Source organism: Oryzias latipes, chromosome 1 (assembly GCF_002234675.1).
Source record: "Oryzias latipes chromosome 1, ASM223467v1".
NCBI classification, from domain to species: Eukaryota; Metazoa; Chordata; class Actinopteri; order Beloniformes; family Adrianichthyidae; genus Oryzias; species Oryzias latipes.
This window is the reverse complement of record NC_019859.2, coordinates 22848186-22871300: the sequence shown is the minus strand read 5'-3', so window position 1 is coordinate 22871300 and position 23115 is coordinate 22848186. Positions and strand designations below refer to the sequence as shown.

Below are 23115 nucleotides of genomic sequence, written 5' to 3'. Positions count from 1 at the left end.
CACCATAATTCCTCCTCCACCAAATTTCACACTCAGTCCCAATGCAGTGGAATGCAGTCCCAAATGTAACGTTCTGTTAGCAACCTCCAAACCAAGACTCGTTCATCAGATTGCCAGATGAAATAGCGTGATTCTCCACCTCACTCCAAAGAACGTGTCTCCACTGCTCCAGAGTCCAGTGGGGGCGTGCTTTACACCACTGCATCTGACGCTTTGCATTGCACTTGGTGATGTGTGGCTTGGATGCAGCTGCTCTGGGATGGAAACCCATTCCATGAAACTCTCTGAGTACCGTACTTGAGCTACTCTGAAGGTCACATGAAGTTTGGAGCTCTGACTATTTGTGCAGAAAGTCAGTGACCTCAGTGACCTCAATTTACGTGGTCTTCCACTTTGTGGCTGAGTTGCTGTTGTTCCAAACTCTTCTGTTTTGTTATGACTGAGCTGACAGTTGACTGTGGAATATTCAGGAGCGAGGAAATTTCACGACTGGATTTGCTGCACAGGTAGCATCCTATGACAGTTCCACGCTGGAATTCACTGAGCTCCTGTGAGCCCTGAGCACCCCTTAGTGCTTGATTTTATACACATGTGGCCAGACCAGGGGATTAGAACACCTGATTCTGATCATTTGGATAAGTGAGCGAATACTTTAGGTAATACAGTGTGGCATAAAACATAAAAAACAACTCCAATGAACATTTTGTTTTTTGTGTTTTTAATATGTTCTTGTGGCATTTTTCTCCTGATAATAGACGTATATATAGGGAAAATTTAGCTTAAATTGCATTTCTTCAATCAAATGTTGTCCTCTTTCGGCTTCTCCCATCAGGGGTCGCCACAGCGAACAAGTCGCATGGTAAACTTGGCATTGTTTTACGCCGGATGCCCTTCCTGACGCAACCTTCTCAAACCGGGCTTGGAACCGGCACAGGGGTAGAGAAGGGAACAGGGAGCAGCCCGGAGTCGAACCCTGGTTTCACGGACGGAAGGCGCCGCAAACCAGCACGAGCTAAACCGGCTCATTTCTTCAATCAAATCATGAACTTTAATACTAAATCTCCATGCAAATGTGTCTATTAAATGGGTACCCCTTTAACCCTTGTGCTATCTTAGATGACCCCACCCTTACTTTGACGTGTTCTCCCTACCATGACAAAGGTGGATAAAGGTGGAAAGATTTCATGTAATTCATGGACACCAGTGAAGATCACAAATCATTGAAGAAAAAAGGTTCATTGCACTGTCTAGTGGGTCCAGATGACCCAACTCCCAATGTTAAAGTGCTTAGGATAGCACAAGGGTTACAGGGCCTATGTTATGAAAAATACACTTTTTTGAGCTTTTAAGTGTATTGTAATGTTCATTCCTCACAAAAAACAACCCCAAAATAGTATTTTGATCCATTCAAGGATTTCTGAGCATTCCTCTAAAACCCTTCTCACTGAGCACCAGCAAAACCATGAAAAGGATCGGGTTCTCACGAGCTGACGTAGACCAGTGAGAACAGCCCGTTCCAAAGTCTTCGCTGCCAGCACCGCCCCCAGGCTAACACACACACACTTTCTCTGCGGCGCTAGCTGTGTTTGTCAAAAACACTCTCCTTTTACAGTATATGCACAATATGCACATCCGTCTTTGCTAAAGTTCAGATGTTGATCATTTTTGTAAGGGAAATGCAGACACACTGCCGAAGCCGGCTCTGGACGTGAGAAATCATGAAATGGGCGGCACCCAAAAGGAGCAAAAGGCGATACTTCAGAGATCCAGTCATCTTACTTCCGGATAGGAAAGTGAGCTGCGAAAATAACTAATGTTTAGTAAAAAATGTGTTCTTTAGTGTGCCAAAGATAATATGTTGTCATATATATGGACATAAAGACTTAAAAAAAGCATGATGTAGGCCCTTTAAAAAATAAAAGTGGAGCAGTCAGAATTTGCGCTCAAAAACAGTGGAAAAAAAACATTACAATGCAAATACCTACTTCTGTAGTTGAATTATTGATTTTTGAGATAAAAGTGATTTATTCTAAACAGGAATTTTAAAAAAAATTGGGAAAAAATTGTCTTGACATAAACATTTTAACCACTAAAGTGTGAAATCAAACTAAGTGTAAAGTGGATTGAGCTCTTACACGAGAAAAAAGGAAAGGAAGAAAGCTCCTGTTCCAGTACATCAACAGCTGTATAGATTTTGTAACAGCTTTAAGAACATCTGTGAAGGCCTGCATGGCTGCTTGACAGCATTAAGGGCACCAACAACTGAACCCATTTCACTGGTTCCTGGAGTTCAGGAAGAATAATGACATCTCCAGCTGCTGAGTCAGACATTAAAAAGTTCATTCTTAGAGGGAAACTTTTACTGGAGGAGGGTGGTTTGGAGCTTGAAGAAATTGTATAAATGAAATATTTAGAGATCTGAGTGCAGCAGAGTTCAATGACTTGTTTTATGTGTGATATTAAGATTCAATAAAGTTCAAACACATTGAGCTATTTTTAAATGGATTCTTGAGTCTGAAAGCCATTTCTAGAATTCAAAATGTCACTCCAGAACTTTCAGTAGGGACTCTCAATTTCATCAGTGTAGGATCTGATAGAGCATGAACACTTCTGGCCTCTGTAAGAGCAATTTGACCTTATCAAGAGATGTTGGACCGCTGCACTACGATTACTTGAGCTAAAGTTGGCTTATGTGGTGGAGACTTTAGAAGAAATACAATTGGCCAAAGCAAAAATTCCCTTTCTTTACAATAACCATAAGGTTTTTATTTACAAATTATACTAGAAATTAAAAATGAGAGAAACATCCAATTCCAGTAAACTGGGAAGGAGAGATGAGTAAAAAAGAAAATGGCCCAATATTTTAGGAGACATGGTTGAGAAAAAAGACAATTTTTAGATCTTAAAAGTGAATGTTACTTATAACAACAAAAAATGACTTTATTACTTGCATTACAATTCCTTTATTTTTTTAACATAATTTGTATTAAAGTTCCAGTATTGAAAACAGTAAAACTTTAGTGTTACATTTTGTGGAGCAGTTTGGGTAATTAAGAATTTGCCACATTGTTGAATATTATAGACCTCTTTCTCATCATTTTCATCATCCTCCTCATTTTCTGGTCCTGACTCCACTTTAATGGCTTTCAAACATCATGGTGTCTTCTCACAGATACGGTGCAGCTTTTGATGACTTTTAGGCCGAATCCAAATTCTTCCCCTGCCCCTGTGGCTCCTCCCTATTGCTCCAATTGTAGGGGCATTTGGAGCTGCAGTGGTGTCCGAACTTAAGACATAGGGACTTAGAACTAGATATGCACCGGGATGTGCCGCGGATTAGAAACACATTTCTTAACGTAGGTCTGCTCTGAAGCATAGAAGTTCACATGTAAATCTAAGGAATGACTTTTTGTTTTTGTACTTCTTAAAGTTACAAAACCGATGTTGTTATATATTTTCCGAGGGCTGGCAGCTGCGTGCTAACGTAGATGACTGGCAACTATTGATGACGTCATCGACTGGAAGTATGGTCAGAATTTGAAGTCGCTGTTTTTCCACTTGGAGGGCTAAATGTAGGGGTGAGGAGAACCCAGAGGGGTAGGGGAATAATTCAGATTTGGCCTTACTGAACTGTGTAGTTTTGGGCTCTGTGCTTCAAGAAACAGGACTTCACCTCCTGTTTTATGATACTTGTTGAACTGCAGCAGTCCTGTAGTAGAGCATTGTCAGTTTTCTCCTCATGAATACCAGCAAGCAGCATTTCTAGGTGGTGGTTTGGAGCACGCAAAAAACAGATGGTTACTGTTAAATATGTTGCTTATACCACCAATGCAAAGTCAGTTGTTAATAACGTTTTTAAAATAGGAATGCTGAAAAGCATTTTGACTTAAAGGTAAAATATCTAAACGTATTTGCATGAAAATATGACACATAAATAGGCAGTGTGTCTCCAAGTTGTGGTAAAAGTGCTTAAATACATTTAAATTTGGGAATAGTGATAGAACAAAGAATATCTTATCAAATTAGCATTTTGATGTGAGGGGGCATCTCTTTTTTATATCACCCATTCTTGCTGCCTCAGTTTTGCAGTCCTGCAGGTGTCTGGTGCTGTAGGAAATGGTGGACCCCTTCAGATGAAGAATACTAGCTGCAGTCTTGTGGATCACACTGTTTATAGTAAACAACAACATGGTAAATATTCTGGCAGCCAACAGCAATACTTCGCTCACTAGCAAGAAGAAGACCGGCAAATCAAGGTCGTTTCCTTTGTCCCGGTCACACTGAGCTCGAAGCTGCTCAACTAGATATCGGATGGTTGCTCCGCACTGCCAAAGGTTGGGTCAGAGGTCAGAGTGACCATCAAAGCACATGGCCCAGAGGAGAAGGAGGAGGGGGGGAGGGGGGGGGGGGTCCAGAAGCAGCGGGGATTTTTAAATTGTACTCCATAAAGGCTGCAGTGAATTTTGTGATGTATTTTTAAACTAAAACTAGGCTTACAGAACTGTTGATTTCATTTCCTTTTTATTTATTTATTAATTTATGAAAAATATTTTAATACTACAGTAAAAAAATGAAAGAGACATCTAACCCATTTAAAGTAATACATTGATTAGAAAATAAAATTAACGAAGATGAGAGAAGATGATGCCATCTTCTTGCTTGTGTTATACTCATAATCATGAATAGATGTTCATTTTTGCAGTAATGCATACAGTACATACAGTATCACAGCAATATTAATGGTACCTAGATTCGTCAGAGCAGGATTAGACTTAAATCTTTCTGCAACAATCATAAGAAAGTCTTTATCTGATTGCTGCCTGGTTCATTTTTTAGACGAACAAATGTATACAAACTTTATTTGAATGCAGAACTTAATTTATTTGACACTATTCAAACAGCATTCTATATTGTTTTTGCTTCATGGAGGACTTTATTTCTGAATGATTTTTTTTTCCTTTAAAGAAAAAGAAAACCTCTTAGCGCCACCTTGAAAATGTGTGAAACATTTGGTGCAGAAGGTTCTTTTTCTCCACAATAAGAGCACAAGAACATGCTGTTTCCTTGAACAAACATTCTCACTACCAGTGGATGCGTGTAGTACAAACACAAAAAGCACACAAAAAAGACAGACTTCCATTCAGAAATTGAGGCTGCTGATGTGAATGAGTGTTGCAGGAATGAGTCAGCTCATGGTATTCATTATTTACCTCATTTTTAAAGTATGAATGATTTATGCTCATACACCTTCCTCAGTGAATGTCCTGTCTGTGCCTTCGTGTCAGATACAGAGCACTCCTGCACGTCTACACCCATCTGAGCTGTTTCCAAACTCATTTACTGGAGAGATTTGGAAACTGCTACGGCGTGATGATACTCACCTCTCAGGGACAGCAGGAAAACGCTAAAGAGAAATGATGGATTTGGATTCCACCATGAGTTTTATCATGCAGGTAACCATGAGTGAGATTAGAAATACATGAAGCAAGTTTAAGAGTGCTCTTTAACCGTTTTCTGCTTTGCTGAGCAGCTTTTTTTTGCCAAATAAATGACCAGTTGAATGAAACGCCCGAAGACTAATGAAAGCAGCAATATAGAACGCCCTTTTACAACCGAGATAAAAACGTGTGTGACCTTGGACCATCGTTGCCAACTCCACGAGTGAAGCAAGTTAAGGAACTACCTTTGCAAAGGCAACTGAGGAGAGCAGAGTAGATGCTGTTCACTGCTGTACAGCTCACCTGCGGACAAGAGCAAACAACACTTTGTACCTTGCTTCAGTGAGCAAAAATGAAGAAATCAAAAGGTTAGCAGTACCCCAACTCCTCTCAACATGTCAGGTTTAATTCAAATCAAATCATACTTTCAACAAAAACGTGTTAAAATTGCTTTTTTGAGTAAAGATTATGTACTTTCCAAGTGTAAATGTTGTAGAGAAGCAAATGCCGCTCTTAATTAATATACTCTAATGCAGTTCATTGTCCTACAGAATACGAAGCAGCACATGAAGCTGTCGAACCCATATTGACCCGACAGAGACACAACCCCAAAGACCACCACAGGAGCTCCTGCTGCCATAGAAGAGTCAGAAGCATGGGCTGACAGTAAATATGCCTGGGGTCCAGCCAAAAGAACCCAAATTCCCAGACACCACACTCAAGCCAGATTAAAGGCTCTCCACTGCATAGGAGTCAGTGAGACAGTGGTCTTAAACCCCAGGGCTGCGGTCTCGTTCGTGGGCCAGTTGGTACGGGGACGCAGAGAGAAAAAAACCACAACCTCCATTTTTTCCATTTTTTTAATAATCAGATTCTGAGGGAAGTTTGTTTTTCGAAAACTATGGGGTCTCCCCACCACGTCCGACTTATTCCTGACGCAAATACATTCCTGATTAAAATCCTTCCGCTACTTTTTTCTAAAGTGGATGCAAAATTTAAACACTCAAGCTAGCAAAGTCAGTAAAAAACAAACATCTTTGGGAAGTTTGTTTTTACAGAAAAGAGGCAGTGAGGCAACAGAGGAAGAGCCTTTGACTTCAAAGTAAAAGAAATCTGCATTGAACAGAAAAAAACCAAGAGTCTTTGCTCCAAATATTGATTTATTGTGACATTTGTTCCCACACACCATTATAAAAATGTATAATATTCTGTGTCCAACTGTTTAATGTTATGAGGCTGCTGCTAATAAAGTTGCTCAAACAGTGGATTCACATTCATGATTTTATTTAGAGAACACCAGATTTAAGGCCTGTTCACACCGGGACGAATTTCGCCGGCGATTTTCGCCGACGTTTAACGCCTCGTGACTAAACAAAGGGCACCAACGAGAGTGTGCACACCGACGCGAAAAAACGCCAGGCGTTAAAGCTTCAAAAAAAAAAACGCCTCGGGTTCGTTTTTTTTTTCGACGCATCGCGTCGAAATCTACTCGACCAATGAGAATGGCGCTTTTGCTCACGTGTCTGGAGCTTCTGAAGTTACAGTAAAACACAACTTGGGGGCGCTCAAACACAAAACTGCCTTGCTGAGCACACATACCAGCGAAGAAGATAGACGCCAAGTAGCGTCTACACACAGCCGCGAAGCAATAATGACGGACATTCTAAAATATCCCCGAACCAAGCACCAGTTGGAGCTACTGGTGCTTGAAATATTCATGTTTTCTTTGTTTGATTCTGACAAGCGTGTAAATACTTGCTCTCTTCTTCTGAGTGAAAAGCGACTTTCAGAAGCGTAAAGTTGCGCAGCGCCACCTTGTGTACAGGAGTATTTCTGTTTTACATTAAGCGCCATCTAATGTCAGGGAATGAAATTGCATGTTCACTCCACTCATCGTCAGCGAAAATCGCCTGGGTGTGAACACAAAAAACGTGGCGAAAAACGCTGGCGAATAACGCCTGGCGAATATTCGTCCCGGTGTGTACGGGCCTTTAGAGACGGTTTGATTTATTTATTTATTTTCATCGGTCGCACCTTAAGTTCCTACATGAAATCTAAAGTACAAATAAAGTTTAAATGAGTTGTAGATATTTTAAAAAGGATGAAGATAAACGTTTCCCCTTAAAAGTTAAGGGAAATTGGAAGCTAATAAATAAATTGTGAAAAATTATACAGCTTTTACACTTCAGCCTCATACAGACCGGTCTGTGAAAATTACATTTTGTCGGACATTAAACCGGTTCATGGCTGGAAAAAGGTTCAGGGTCTCCCTGAAGACACCCACAAAGCACCCGATGGGAAATTCCAGCATCAGGCAGAGACAAGAGCTGAGCCCCCAACCCTTTTGAAGGAGTAGGCCAATAGAAAGGAGAGGCGCCTGACAAGAAGAAAGATTAGTTAGCCAATATCAATCATGTTCTAGTCACCAAGGTAACACTGGAAATACTGTGTCTAATTTGTGAGTGTCTATGTGCAACATGGTTTCAATCTATGCTGTATAAACATCCTTTGATCACACAAAGAGCTTCTGTTCCTTCTAACAACAGTGATATAACGGTGGACTCTGATTCCCTATCTCAGTAAACAGACAGATCTACAAACATGTGAGGTGAATTTGGCAGCAAAAATCCAACAAGCTTTTCAACAGCTCAAAGAGAAATAAAAACCTTTGACAACACAGTCGCTTTTGCTGGTATGAGTGAATTTGACTAACATTTCCAACATACATTCCTGATTTACTGCTTCATCTGCATTTAAACCAAATCCTGTTCAATAGTTTTCAGTCATTTCTTATTTTTGGAGAATAATCCGTGAGCAGAGTGCTTTTAAGGCTAGAGGTTATGCTTTGTCTTTTATTCACAAGCAGCTAATCAGGATGTATGAAAGGGAAGCAAACCATTTCAAGTACATGCACCAATTCACAGGTTACTTTCTCTTCATAAAGAGACTGTCAAATGACTTTATACATACCATATACATACACACATACACACACACACACACACACACCCCTACACACATACACACATACATACATACATACATACATATATATTTATATTTATATATTTTACCATAGTCCGGGTGAATACTCTATTCTGAATGGCTGCTGGGTGTGCATTAAAAAGTGATAACACACAGTGATAACCGCACGCCCCAAAAAGAAGTTCCGGTCACCTACCGTATTTTCCGGACTATAAGTCGCTCTGGAGTATAAGTCGCACCAGCCCAAAAATGCATTATAAAGTAGAAAAAAACACAGATAAGTCGCACTGGACTATAAGTCGCATTTTGACGGGAAATTTATTTGACAAAATCTGAGACCGAGAACTAATAACTTGCACAACCTCATATGACACAATCATAGCAGACTGTTTATCTCATAATTTCACAGTAATTCTTTCTCATACTTATTTATTTATTCCTTTCATGAAGCATCATTGGCCAACTAATACTCTGTTTTCATCCTGTATTTGTAGAAACAGTTGTCATTTTTATTGCATTTCTGAATCTATGAAATCATTGGAAAATAGAATATTATGTTGTTAGCCTTCAAGATCTTACTGTAAAAAAAAGTTTGCTGATCTCTGAGTCACTTAACATCCTCTTAACAATTAACATACCTCATACATTAAATTGACCCAGGAACATCATCTCTGTTCCTCACAAATAAACATAACAGGAGGGTTAACAATGTATTTATTTCAATTTATTTCTAATATAAGTCGCTGCAGAGTATAAGTCGCACCCCTTGCCAAACTATGAAAAAAAGTGCGACTTATAGTCCGGAAAATACAGTATCTTAAATCTTCTGTATCACTGCGCCAGCTTCTTTAAAACAACCTTTGGCTTCATCATCTGGAAAAAAAAACAGGCGGTAAGAGGAGAACTTTCTCCATGAACTGATGCATTATTCAACCCATTGAGTTTATTCAACCCGATGGGTTTTATTCATTGGCTTTTTATCGCCGAATCTTGACTGCAGCGGTGGTGTGGCACCTTGTCATGTTACCGTGACAAGGTGCCACACCACGTAACAAATAGTCCGCTTTTTGTGAAAAAAGCAATCCAAATCGGAAAAAAAACAAGAATTATGGAAAAAAAATGGTTAATATATATTTCTTTTGTAAGTGACCATGGTATGAGCGGGTTAAGCTTATACTTCACTGAAGCTTCCACGGCGTGCGTTAAAAAGTGATAATGCATACTTCATCGGCCATTAACCCTCACTTCATCCAGAGTGATAATGCACACCTTGATTTGATTTGATTTGAAATGGTTTATTTCAAGCAATTAAGTAGAAATGATACACAACAGCAATATAATCATCAGTTATACATCCATACAGTAACTAATCAAACTTAGGATAATTAGACATATTAAAAAATATTGCTTGAAAGGGAGTGGAAGGAAGCGAACTTATATAATCCCACACCGTTATACTATAACCATTTTATTACATGATTTATCGATATCCGGTTCCTAGCTTTTATCAGACAGAAGTAAGAATCATAAGATATCGATAAAGCACATGACAAAGATGAATTACTTAAGTATTACGTCAAAATTAACTATTTTAGAAATCAACATGGCAAATGCAGATCAGTCATCTGAAATATATGCAGATTATGTTACTTATAAAAGCCATTCATATGAATAAAACATAACCACACCTAAAAAAGAAGTTCCAGTCACATAGCTTGAACGTTCTATATCACCTCGCTGGCTTCTTTAAAACAAACTTTAGCTTCATCATCTGGACAAAAGCGGTAAGAGGTGAACTTTCTCTCTGAACTGATGCTTTATTTAACCTGTAGTAACGATCAGCATATATATCCCTTTCCTTTGCCTCTTTAGTCAAGGTTGGTGTCAGCTTAGCGATTTGTCATGTTACCAAGTAACAAAAATTCCGCTTTTTGGGATAAAAGCGATCTAAGCCAAACAAATAACGAGAATAAAGTACTAAAAACGGATTGAATATTTATTTATTTTGTAAGTGACCATGGTGACCAGCGGGTTAATGGCCTTCGAAGTGTGCATTATCAGAAATTCCTATGCATGTGTGAGTTTTTGCAAGGCACTCCTGCTTCCCCCAAAGGTCCAAAAACATGCCTCATTCAGAAAGGTTGACTGGCGTCTCTAATTTTCTCCCAGGTGTGGATGTAAGCTTGTGAGTGTTAGGCCTTGCAACAGATTTGACGACCTGTTCAAGGTGTACCCCAACAGTAAGTTGCTGGATTGGCTCCAGCAGCCCCATGACCCTGAAAGGAATTCATTGGGTTCTGAAGATGGATGGAGTTCTGATTCACATCAGATGCATACAAATCAAAACTTCTGTTTTTTAAAAGACCTTAACTAATAGTAAACAACCCATTAATCAGTTAATAAAAAAACATTTTCAGTAACTCAAACAAAAACACAGTTTTGTTTTATGTAAAGAAACTGCTCTGGATGTACTGCAAATGAAGGAGGAAAAATTGCTTAAAGAAAACAGTAGTACTGAAAGTCAATTGCTCACTTACCAAAAATCCGGTTTACGTGCTCCTCATTAGTTGAAGATATCCTGGGCTCAAACAGAAGCAGCTCTCTATCTTTCTTCTGCAGAAAAAGGCAGAGTTGATTGCGGCAGTCAATAAGTGTCCCACTAATAGTAAGTTCTTGATGAATGTGATGTGATGCAAACTCTGCTCAAATCAGAAAAGTGCGCCTAAGCGAGCAATTTGCCACGGGTTTGTGGATGGGACTGATTTGATGTGGTTAATGGCTTCTTGAGCACCTTTGATTCATTCACGTGGCCCGCGGTGTTTTTGAAATAAAGATGAATTTAATCAGCCTGTGGGAGAAAGTGAAAAGCTGGTGTTGTCATTTAAGTGGCATATTTTGATTCATGTCACATGAATCTCTGCAGTAACACAGTTCATGGCTAAGCACACAGTTAACTGAACACTGCTGGCTGCAGCTCAGCTGATTTTCTACCAAAATGTGATTAAAGCGGCATTGACTGTATCAGCCAATGCACACACTTCAAACAAACAACTTCAACAGAGTGAAATCATGTTTACACTGTTGGGATTAAAAGATCTGATGCTGGTCAGCTTATCCGATCTAATGGGACAGGTTGAAACTATTCTCAGAATGACAGTAATTTAACATTTCCTCCTGCCTTTTAAAGTAAAATAAAACAGTGGAGCTACAATTGACATACTCTATTTTCAGCACTTTACTATTTCTGCTCCCTCAAAGGTCAGCTCTGTCAAGACTGCTAGTTGTTGGTCATCTGATTAAATTCACTATAAAATATTTAGTGCCCACATTGAATGAAGCTGCTGATCCTTAAAATTAATAGAAACAGTCACATTTTTCCTTAAAGAAACCCGTTTGACTCACTTAATTTCTATGACAATTGGCTTGGGGCAACAATAAGGATCAAAGAGTAACACAACAGCTTTATTTCATTGTAAAAAAGTTTTTAAAATTCAAAGTAAATCTATTTAAAATTGGCAGCGCATAAAAGAAACGCTACCCATCTATTCATCTCTTCAACCATTTACAGACACTGGATTCAGAAATGAACAACGGGCTTATCAGAAATCTCATTTTTTTTTATAGGTAACATTTAAATGGAGGTCACAGGGGATTTCCTAAGCTGCCAAAGAGATTTGTTCTCTGAGTCCTGGCTCTGTCCTGTGCCCTCCTCTGAACAGGCCACTTACCTCCGCTGGTAGATCTCTGGAAAGCATCCTGTTCAGATTCCCAAATGACCCCAAAGCTACGTTCACACCAGGGATGTGAGCGCGGGAAAGAATGCACTGAACAGCCATTTGAACTTGCATTTACCCCGTACTAATCACACTGGACAAGCAGGGAGGGGCTGCTTCTTCTTCTTTTTGTACTGTTTTCTAGCACATGTCTGCCACCTAGAGTTGGAAGAGGCTTGGTGCGAAATATAGAAGAGGAGCAAATCTTGTAATCTCGCTCCAGGCTTTGTCTTTTACAGCTCTACTCCGATATATGAAACACTTGGTGTCATGGAATGTCAGTCAGGCACAAATCACAATTTTTCATTTCTCATCCATGTTCAAATTTCAAACAGTTGGCAGTTTTGTTTATTCAAGAGGACGCCATTGATACATCACTACCAAATCTGAGTCCATGATTGGTCAAAGTTTGACCTGGTTTTAACTTTGAACGTGCATTCAATGGCCTTGTGCTTTTGAATGTAAAAACGGTTGTAGAAACATATGTAGCAATACATGAACGCGGAAGCCAAAAACACCCATTTACGTGCATTTACTCAGACTTTTCATTGAAAGTGATGCTTGAAGGTGTGTTACTATGAACGTAGCATATCTGTTTGCATTCTTTGTGGATGAGCAGCAACTCCCTTTAAACGTTAAATTATTTTCTTTAGCTGGGCCTCTTCATTTGTACACAAGTGAGGGTAAACTAAAACAAAACCTTTTTAAACCAAAGGGTATATGCAGTGTACGTGTTTTATGCATACAGTATTGCCCCCTTATTCGCAGAGGTTAGGGACCAGACACCGGTGAATACGTCGAAAATGGGATTACAGAGAACCGTACCTGCGGCCCAAGAATGACTGTCACTGATTTGTAAAACATTTATTAAAAATCATTGGAATATCCAGAAGAGGCCGGTTTCATCCGTGTTAAACACCTGCTCCGAATGATAATTATTCCCAAAGATTATCTTCCTCAGCATATTAGGATATTTTTTCAGCTGCTTCTGAGTCAGCTGATGCCATTTTGGTTTTGGTAGCGATTTGGGAACCGCTGGAAATAGCTGTGAAATATTCCTTAGCAGCCGGCAAGGAAGCCGACAGACCAGCATGCTCTTCATCTCCGCTCCCCTCCTCCCCCTCAGTACCTTTTTCGGACACAAAAGTCTGATATGAGCGTCTTTAGCTCTGATTTTTTGTGAGAAACTGGAGGAGTCACGTGACTGAAAGAAATTACAAGAAACTGCGAATATTGAAACGCAAATACGTGGGGGAACACTGTATGTGTTTGATACTGCAAAGGTATCAATGTAAGCAGCCTATTTATATTTCCTTTCCTTTTTTTTAATTATGCATGTTTGCCCAGACATTTAAACAATAATAAGATATGTTTGAAATAGTTAAGTAAAAAATTAGGAGTACTTTTTTTTTTCTTTTTCTTCTTTTGAGCCTTTCAAGCGTCAAAAACATAGGGAAATAGGGAAATGTTCCCATCATACACATGGAAATCACACAACATGGCCCAAATACTGTCTAAAAATGGGAGTTAGTATTATTCCTCTTCATCCTGAATTGAGGTCCCTTTTACATTCTGGATTTTAAGAATTTTAACCCTAAATATTCGTGATATTTTAGGACATTTTTCCACCTTTGTCGAAACATTAATTTTTCTTCTATTATTACAAAACCCAGCTGAATCGCATGGGTGTATGTCCAACCTTTACATTCTAATAAAACAGTTTTAAAAGTTCATGCTTGCTAACATTAGTTTTGTGTAGTTTCTGCATCAGTTTGGCATCTTTACATAATTAAATCTAAAGTTTCTCAGTGATGTGTAATGTCCACTTTTTAAATCTCATTTTATGAATTACAATCCTGAAGACCGGTATATTTTCCCTTCATTGTCACTTGTAGTCTCTTTGAAAAAGAATCAGATTTTCTACCTTGGTTTCCAGTCGGCCATAATTGCTGAACAATTGCTGACCCTTTTTTTGACACATGAAATGCATGCCTTGAAAATAACTTCATTTAAAAGGGGAAGGTTTGTACATCAGAGCAACTTGTCTTTACCAAATCTTCAAGGTGCAATCTGAATTATAATATGATGTAACAATCTTACATTTTTTGAAACTTTGTGGCCAGTTTTATATAAAAAAGGGTGATGTGATCAGACCTGACAGCTGTGTTCACTCGATCACATACAGATAACAAGGCCTCACATCATTTAAGAAACTTTTCTGAGAAAAGCTGCGCATGACAGTTGAAAAATGACAAGACTTTTGTGTTGTAGTAGAATTCAGAAAGAGAAATTTGAGGTAATGCAAAACAGATGAAAAGAAGAGCTCAATCTCGTTATTCTAGTGTTTATGTTGCTTTGAGGCAGACCGGTGTTTTGAATTGGTGAAAGTGGTTTTGTATTAGAAATTGAGCCAGTTTAGCTCGTGCTGGTTTGCGGCGCCTTCCGTCCGTGAAACCCGGGTTCGACTCCAGGCTGCTCCCTGTTCCCTTCTCTACCTCTGCCGGTTCCAAGCCCGGTTAGAGAAGGTTAGAGAAGGTTGCGTCAGGAAGGGCATCCGGCGTAAAACATTGCCAAATTTACCATGCGACTTGTTCGCTGTAGCGACCCCTGATGGGAGAAGCCGAAAGTGGAAGGAAAGGGTTTTGTATTAGAACTTAGTCTTTATTGACCATGTTTTCACTGCATGGTCCCACTAGAGTAAGAATGTAATCAAACAGCAGAAAGCAAAAAAAAGTGAAGAAAATCTGTTAAAAAGCTAATTTGAAGGTCATTACATCCAAGCATGCTTAGAAAAAATACTCAACAATTCCCAGCCAGAGTGCCTGTGTTCTTTGGCTTAGCAGCAATCAATTTCACTAGAATTTTTTTTTCTCATCCATCCATCCATCCAACCATTCATCCATCTTCTTCTGGTCCACAGCCTGGTCACTTCCTGTCCAGATTATTGTAATTCCCTCCTCTTTGGTCTCCCTCAAAAAACCCTCAATAAGCTTCAACTGGTCCAGAACTCAGTGGCATCATCCCCATAATCCCTTACTTCCGTCATATCACCCCAGTTCTCCACCAGCTGCACTGGCTTCCTATTACCTCCAGAATCAAATTCAAACTCCTCCTGTTTACCTTTAAGTCCCTCCATAACCTGGCTCCTCCTTATCTTTCCGGCCTCATCCATATCAAACCCCCTCTGGTTCTCTTCCGTCCTCCTCCTCTGTTCGGCTCTCTGTTCCTCCGGCCCGACTCGTCACCATGGGAAGCCGAGACTTCAGCTGCTCTGCTCCCAAACTCTGGAATTCACTCCCTCCTGACCTCTGTGACATAGACTTTTTACAAACTTTCAAATCAAAACTCGAAAATCATCTGTTTAATTCTGCCTTCTCATTTTGATTCACTTTTGATTTTCTGCTAATTTCTATTTATTGTGCTTTTAATGGTTATCTTTGACCTTTATTTTTTACAGTGTCCTTGGATTCCTTGAAAGGCTATTATTATTATTATTATTATTATTATTATTATTATTATTATTATTATTATTATTGTCTGTTGCAGGGCCATACAGTCACACTCACAACTAATTTAGAATCATAAATTCAACTATAAAGCATGTTTTTGGAATGAAAACAGAAAACCCACACATGGACAAGGAGAACGTGTAAACTACACATAGGAAGGTCCCAGCTGGGATTTAATCCAAAAGTATTTACCCAAAAATAGATTACAATAAGACAGATAGTGATAAATCAAGCTATAATGAAGAATATGAAGACATTGACCCAATCAGTACACAGTTTAAACTCTCATTAACAAAAATGCCTAAAAATTTGGTACTGGCCGCCTGAGGCCTCTCGACAGATTCCATTATAATTTCTAGTCATTTTGACACTAAAGATGATTTAACTTGATTTCCTTATAATCACAGATAATTTGTTTAGTCTGAATTAAGTATAATAGGCAGCAAAGCCATCGTTAGCATTCTCCATTAGTGATTCCAAATTTGATTTTCATAAAAGAGAGAAAAGAAAAAAAAATATTTTAAGATTGTCAGAGAGAACAAGGGTTGTGTCATCAGAAAACATTATTAGGGATGTATGGCACCAAAGGTTTTGTGGCACAATTTAAAAAAAACCGTTTAAATAAGCCGCAGCTTTTACGTTCAGTTTTAATTTCAAACTAATGGAAACCGCATTCAAATTAAAGGTTTGCACCAAAACCTTTTACTGTAAGCAAAACCACAGACTTTGCTCATTTGCAATGAACTGCACAGTTTTTCTCTGTAACAGCTGCATCAGACTTTGGCCTGAAACCTGATGACACATTAGTTTCGTGGAACTTCTGGTCAGGTCCACTGCTGGCAGAGTTTCTTCTTAGTCACAGAGCCCCACTCTTCTGAAGATGCCATTCCGCCAACACAGATCCAAGAGGTGGTCATTTGGACATTTACATTGTAAGACAATGTAAAATCAACCTTGACAGCATAGAAAAGTAACTAACCTTCAGCTGTGGGAAATTAAGAAAATACTGTAGATGTATCGGTTTCTTGAAATGAGTCTAAAAACGTCAGTGTGAATCTTTCTGTTTCTTAACAGCGAATAACAAAAGATTTACAGCGTACAAAGTTCATTACACTTTATTTTCTAGTTGTACTTTTGTTGATTAAGCTCAATGCAACAAAAGGAGGATGACTGAAGGTGGGCAGCGGGTCACAACACATTAACAATGTTTAGTTTAACCTAATTATCTTGACCACACAACCCCTGTCCCACTCTCTCTTCTGTCAATGTCTCCTGCTGTTTGATAGAATTATTTACTTCACATTTTCTTTAGTGACAGGAAATGATTATCATAAATCACTAGAGATTCTTTGTGTGGTGACGCCGGGACAGTAGCTGAAGGCAAAATGAATCATGTTCCTCATCCCACACACACATGTACGCACAAATGCCAAGGATCTAATTTATCTAATGTTTGAAACTAATTGAATCTTTCTAAGTGCTTAACGAAGCGTCTCTCATCAGGGGAAGCCTAAATGGACAATCAATTCCCATATGTGAAGCCATCCCTGCGGAGAACAAATGAACACAGCAGACTATATGGGATTTAGCATGTGCTGCTAAATTGGCAATAACTGTCAGGGGAAATGCTAGAAGATGCTTAAGTGGACATCAAACAAGGATATTCTGAAAATGCACTTTGACCCAGGATCAAGAAATATGTGATTGCAACAGAGGAAAGCCTCAGCAGGTAAAAGCTCATATGTGAGAGAGGCTCAAAGACTGAAAAGACGGCACTCATGGAAACATAACAACAAATATTAAAACAATCATATTATAAGTAAAATTTGGTTTACTTAGATGGGTATTTCATTCTATTTACAACAAGTCATTCAAGCAGATGTTTGTGTCCAAAGCGACTTAGAGGCTTTTTACATTTGAGGGCAAACCGAGGATAAGCATCTTGCCGAAGGACGAGCCTGGGGTTTGAGCTGCAGACCAGCTAATTGGCAGACGTCTGCTCAACCAACAACACTAGAGCCGCCCTTGCTCCATTTTTTATTTTCAATGTTGAATTGAAGGCCAAACAAAAATAATCCAGTGATGATCCAGTGTTTTTGATAGAACTAATCTTACTTATGTATGTTAAAGTCCCACACCAATCATCTTAATCATGATGATGCCGTTTTTAGCCTAAATCAAAAAAGCCTGCGTTATTTTCTGGAAAACTTTCTGCAGAGTGGCACCAGTTCATTAGAAATTCACCTCTAATTTGTGGGCAAGACCCCTGGTGTGGAGTAAGTCTGCCCCTAAATCCTATCATCCATCTGTTTACACGGTTTCCTGCTAGCTTAAAGCCCCTTACAACCACAACGTAACATTCTCAAAAATGGTGAGCCATATTGGAGCTGTACAGTTTGCATCCAGATGCCAAGTCGAATGAGGAAAATGAAGACATCCATGCATCTATTTGTCTGCAAGTCGAAGCATCAGAATGGAGTGGAGCAGGGAGCATGTGATACACCAACTGTAGCGCATTTGTCACTGCGACGGGTTATTTTCCAACTGCATTTTTTTCGTCTGCTCCTGATTCAAAGCGATTTGAATAAAATACTCAGAAATACAATTCTAAGCTTTATTTTCTTTATTTATCTCCTCCATAATCAGAAAAATGCAGCAGAACACATTAAAAACACCACAAAACATGATTTTCACTAGAGTGGGTCTTTAACACTTTTAGCCATAAATTGTTCTGGAGAAGTGTGAGGTCTGTGCATTCTCACCTCTCATCCCTCCGTTGTAAATCTCAAATGTACAGATGTGTGTTTGTGTCACTCACACGTCTGTTCAAGCTGTTGCTAAGGTAGCTGTTCCTTTGTGGGTGAGAGGGACTGACCTTAACACACACCAGAGAGACACAGTCTAAAAAGCAATCCATGTATATAAAGCCTGTGACGCATGTGATTCATACAGCCGGGCTGCGACAAGCTCGTCCCTCCTCCTGGAAATCATGAAATCATGAATCCTTATCAAACAGAAATGTAGGCACAGGGATGAACCGTGCCTTAACAGAGCGTGTTCTTGCTGTCGTCTCCATGTCAACGTGTGCTCCAAAGACTATAAGCTCACATTTACCATCATTTTTTCTGCTTCATGAACAAACAAAATGACCTGTTTCTCATCACAAATCCAATATCCTGCAGAATCTTCTTCCAGAGACCTGCTGATGGGTTGGGTTTAAATGAGTACATGCATCTGTCTTGCAGAGGAAATCCGTGCTTTTCTAAGAACTGGTAAGATCTCAGAAAGTCTGAAGGGACTGATTCTTCTGAAATCCCCTTTACACTTAATAGGTAACAGTAAGTAGACAGCTGAAAGGGATTGTGAGCTTTTGAAAGTTTGTTTTTGTTTGCTCATTAAGCTGTTCTTATATCGCTGTATACACTTGCTTTGCTTCAAGTTTCCTGTCTTAAAAATGGTTTTCCCTTGGTTTTAACATGACTCATGCAAGGTCACAAAATCTTCAGCAAAAACAGAAGTTATTCCAGAAATATAACCTAAAGCAACAAACCCAAAACAGCTTTAGAAAATAACTGATTTTTTTAAGGCAAATACACACAAAAAAGTTAATCTTTTTACAGGAATGAAACAAAAACAGAGTTAATCCCTTTTTATTGTTTTTTTTCCTTTGAATGTAACAAAGAAGCGCCATAACCATAAAGAGTTGTTACAAAACCGGAGCTTTGTTCTATTTGCTGGAACAGAAGTTGCAGAAGTTCCCAATGCTGCACAACTTCTGTCTCAAAAGTAAACAGTTTGCTTGCGTCATGTTGCACACAAAGTTAAGCCTGCAGAGAAGAAATTAGACCGGTCTCTATTAATAAACTGCTTGAGCCTGCAGCACCCACACATTAGAGTTCCTCTCAAGCTGTCATGTTCCTCTGACCTACGCTGTAAAATACACTCAGTAAGCCAAATTCCCACAACACAGGTATCAGTTCTGAATTCTGAATGACTGCCACTATTTTTTTGTTAGTCTTTCTCTTTCACATTTAACAGCAAGCTTCAGTGGATGAAAAATTGATTTCATTCCTAATCAAAATGACAGATTACAGACTTGACTTAAAGGGCATGCATGATCAAATCAAGAGGGACCCTGCATATCTTTTTTTTTCTCACCAAATATGCAAAACCACATTAAATGTGTGCACTGTACACATGTAATGGGATTTAATGAGATTATTTTTTTAGCACAAATGCTGTAACTCGTGTGTTAAATGAGTCACTTTATGTAAGAGAATTTAGATCACCTCTTAGAGAAGAGATGAAGCATGTTAAATTATTTAAAAAAGTGATTCCAGTTACCAACCTCTATTTCTATGAAATCAACATGGATGTATAAGAATCTTGACATACATAAATCTATATATAAAAAAATGAGTAAGTAAAATCCTCACTCACAAGTCCCACTCCAATTATCTTTTAATCTATTGTTGAAGCGTTCTCAGTGGTCTTTTAATTATGATTATGCCGTTTTACGCTAAACAAAAAAATCTGGCAGTTTGTAGGTCAGTTTCTGCGGAGCAGCAGTTGTACATTAAACACTCACCTCTGAGTTGTAGGCGGGACAATTGGCGTGGAGCAAACTTCTCATCCCCCATAGCTGGGGTGTCTGTTTACATGCTCTCCCATACACCCCCCAACCTAACATTACCAGTGCAACAAACATGGCAAACAATATTGGAGCTATCCAGCTGTACAGTTTTGAGCCAGATGTCAGCTCAGACAAGGAAAACAAAGACGTACATGGAACAAGTCGTCGACGAGTGAATGCATCAGCTGAGAGCTTGTGGCCCATCCAGCATATTTTCTATTCATAACAAAAACGCTTTCCTCCAAACAGCATTTTTTTCGTCTGCTCCTGATTTACAAAACTTGGATTTTAAAAAATATACAAAGAAATGTCATTTTGAGCTTCGTTTGTTCTCCATCATGAGAAAAATGGCCTAAGAACATGTGGATCTTTAAAGTAGATACATAAAAGGTTTGGTATTTTCTGTTTATTTGTCTGGTTTTAGCTGCTAACCTGACTTACTGATTTTTTACACTCTTTATTTTTCACAGATGAAGAAGGCTTTTTTTGTGTTTTATTGCAGGACACGTTCTTGTTCAAAAGTGTGGAGATTTTACAGGTGAGGAGGGAGCTTTTTCACTCTTATTCTATTAAAAAAATGACGCTACAGAGTATTTCATACTTAATTAATTTTGTTTTTATTTAGTCAGTTTTTGTTTTTCTTTTCTGTTTGATTGGAGGTTCCTGTTTAGTACTTTAAAAGTTCAGTGGTTTTATTACGATGACTAAAGAAATCTGACCATAGATTTTAAAAAATCTATATAGTTTTTAAAATTTAAAAAATCGTCATCTAATTATAGATGCACATTAACAGTTCATATGTTGTCCTTACTTCAGTCTTGATGCTGTTTATTCTCCAGCTGTCAGGCGTCTTGATTAATCCTCACTTTTGTCTGTTTGATCAACCTGCCACACCTGTTACGTCCCTTTTTTCTGTGTTTCTCTGCTTGGACTGATCCCGGATTTTTTGCCTGTCTGTCTACCATCTGTCCACTTTGTTTATCTTTCCATCTGCCCCCTGGAGCCTGGCTGGAATAAACGCTGAGGTTTTTGGCAAGCTTTTGACGAGCTAAACGCTGAAGATGTCAAAGTCCAGAGACATTTAGCTCTCTCGCATGGGTTCGGCTGGATTTAAAATCCCACAGCAAGTCATGAATGCACTGACATGCTCTCACAATTTAGTCTGTTTGCTGTTAAAATTGAAATGGACTCACAGCCAGTCAGTTTGCATTCACTGGTCAGTCATCCACTGCAGTAAAGACTTTGGCAAAGATCCCGCTCATCTTCATGCTTTCTGCTTTCCTTTAGTTTGTGACCACAGGCTTTCCGAACATGAAACGTAGCCATGACATCCATGTATTGTTGTTTTTTTACACCCCCCCCCAGCAAGTCTAAGGTGTGTTTTGGGAATGCCTTAATTTCAGTCTTGAACATTTATGCTTAATGTTTAAAAAAAAAAAAGCTCTTTAGTTATATTGATGAAATGAAATTATATATAGAGCTTTAAAATGATAGGTAAATCATATTCTCTGTGAAAAACTGGTACCGTAATTTTTAAACAAAGCTCTGTAATAGTTTAATAAATCACATATTTACATATCACAGTCACTGTTTCTTAATATGCTATAGTTTGTCTTCTATCAGCAGCTCTGTGTGTCTCACCTTCCCATTTGCACAACAACATATGAAATCTGCACAACTACCTGTTGATGAGCTCAAAACCTCATCTTACTCGTCACATCATACGTTAAAAGAGTTACCAACAAGATCAGAGGAAGAGTACCAGCCCTTTTTTATTTGTTGACTACAGGCGATGGGTTTTTCCACCCTCCTTTCAACATGCTGCTGCTGGAGTTGCATTGACACAAACAGCCAGGGGGCGTAGTTACAGAAAAAAAAAGGGGGGGGGGGGGTGAAGAAGTGAAAGAGCTGTGGAGAGAATACAGATGAAGAAGCGGCAGAGCAGACCCACTGAGCCACCATGATTCCCTTTGGCACCACAAGATGAATGTTTTAGCTTGATATTTTCTGCTAGTCTGACACGTCCCATGAGTCCACACCTGGACCCATCGGCTCCTCCCTTTCTTACGAGGACCATCGATTCGTCCTCCATGTTTACTGAATGAGCTGTAGGCAGGAGCCATGAGGAGGTCTGTCCTTGAGTTCTAAACCAATCCCAAAAAATGCCTGTTTTTGTCAGAGAAGTTCTTGTATTAAATTTTAAAGTTGAAACAGAAACATTGAAACCAAAAAGGATTTAGGGATTTTACCATGTTGAGATGTGATAGTTTAGTGCAGAGAAGACTGTGCCCATCTTAGCTTGTGGCCGTAAAAATTAGACAAACCCTTCCGAGGTCTGAGCTCCTGTCTGTGATGTACAGTATTGCAGGAAGAAGCTGCAGCATCATCTAGTGGAGGGCAAAGTTCTGACACTTTGAAAGCTCCACATCCAGCTCAACGCTGAACTGTGTGGCCCTTTAAGAGGCTGAAAAGACCCTTTAGAAAAAAGAGATTTCTTTGAATGGAATTGCTTTTCTTTAGCTGACGATCAGCAAATACCATTTACAGCACAAATTAGCTCTATGTGCTGTGGCTCATTTGTTTTTGAACCAAGAAGGTCTTGAATGTTACAACAGAAATAACACATTTCTTTACAACATGCAATCACATCTTGCACTGATAAACTAAAATCTCATATGTATTTAAGCATACAACGAAATGATGTGTCTGACTTTGCAGAGGACGGTTTCATGAACGAAAAAAAAAATCAGTTGGATTTGAAACAAAAAAACTGCTTT

General features: G+C 39.0%; 1 long non-coding RNA gene across 1 annotated transcript; it reads right to left on the bottom strand.

Moving 5' to 3' along the window:
- Positions 1-7377: 7377 nt before the first annotated feature.
- Positions 7378-21336, bottom strand: LOC110015341. The gene is made up of 3 exons (XR_002290526.2): positions 21150-21336; positions 10961-11036; positions 7378-7815 (listed from the first exon to the last, which is right to left on the bottom strand). It is a non-coding gene; the product is annotated as an uncharacterized LOC110015341 (long non-coding RNA).
- Between the last annotated feature and the right edge of the window lie 1779 nt (positions 21337-23115).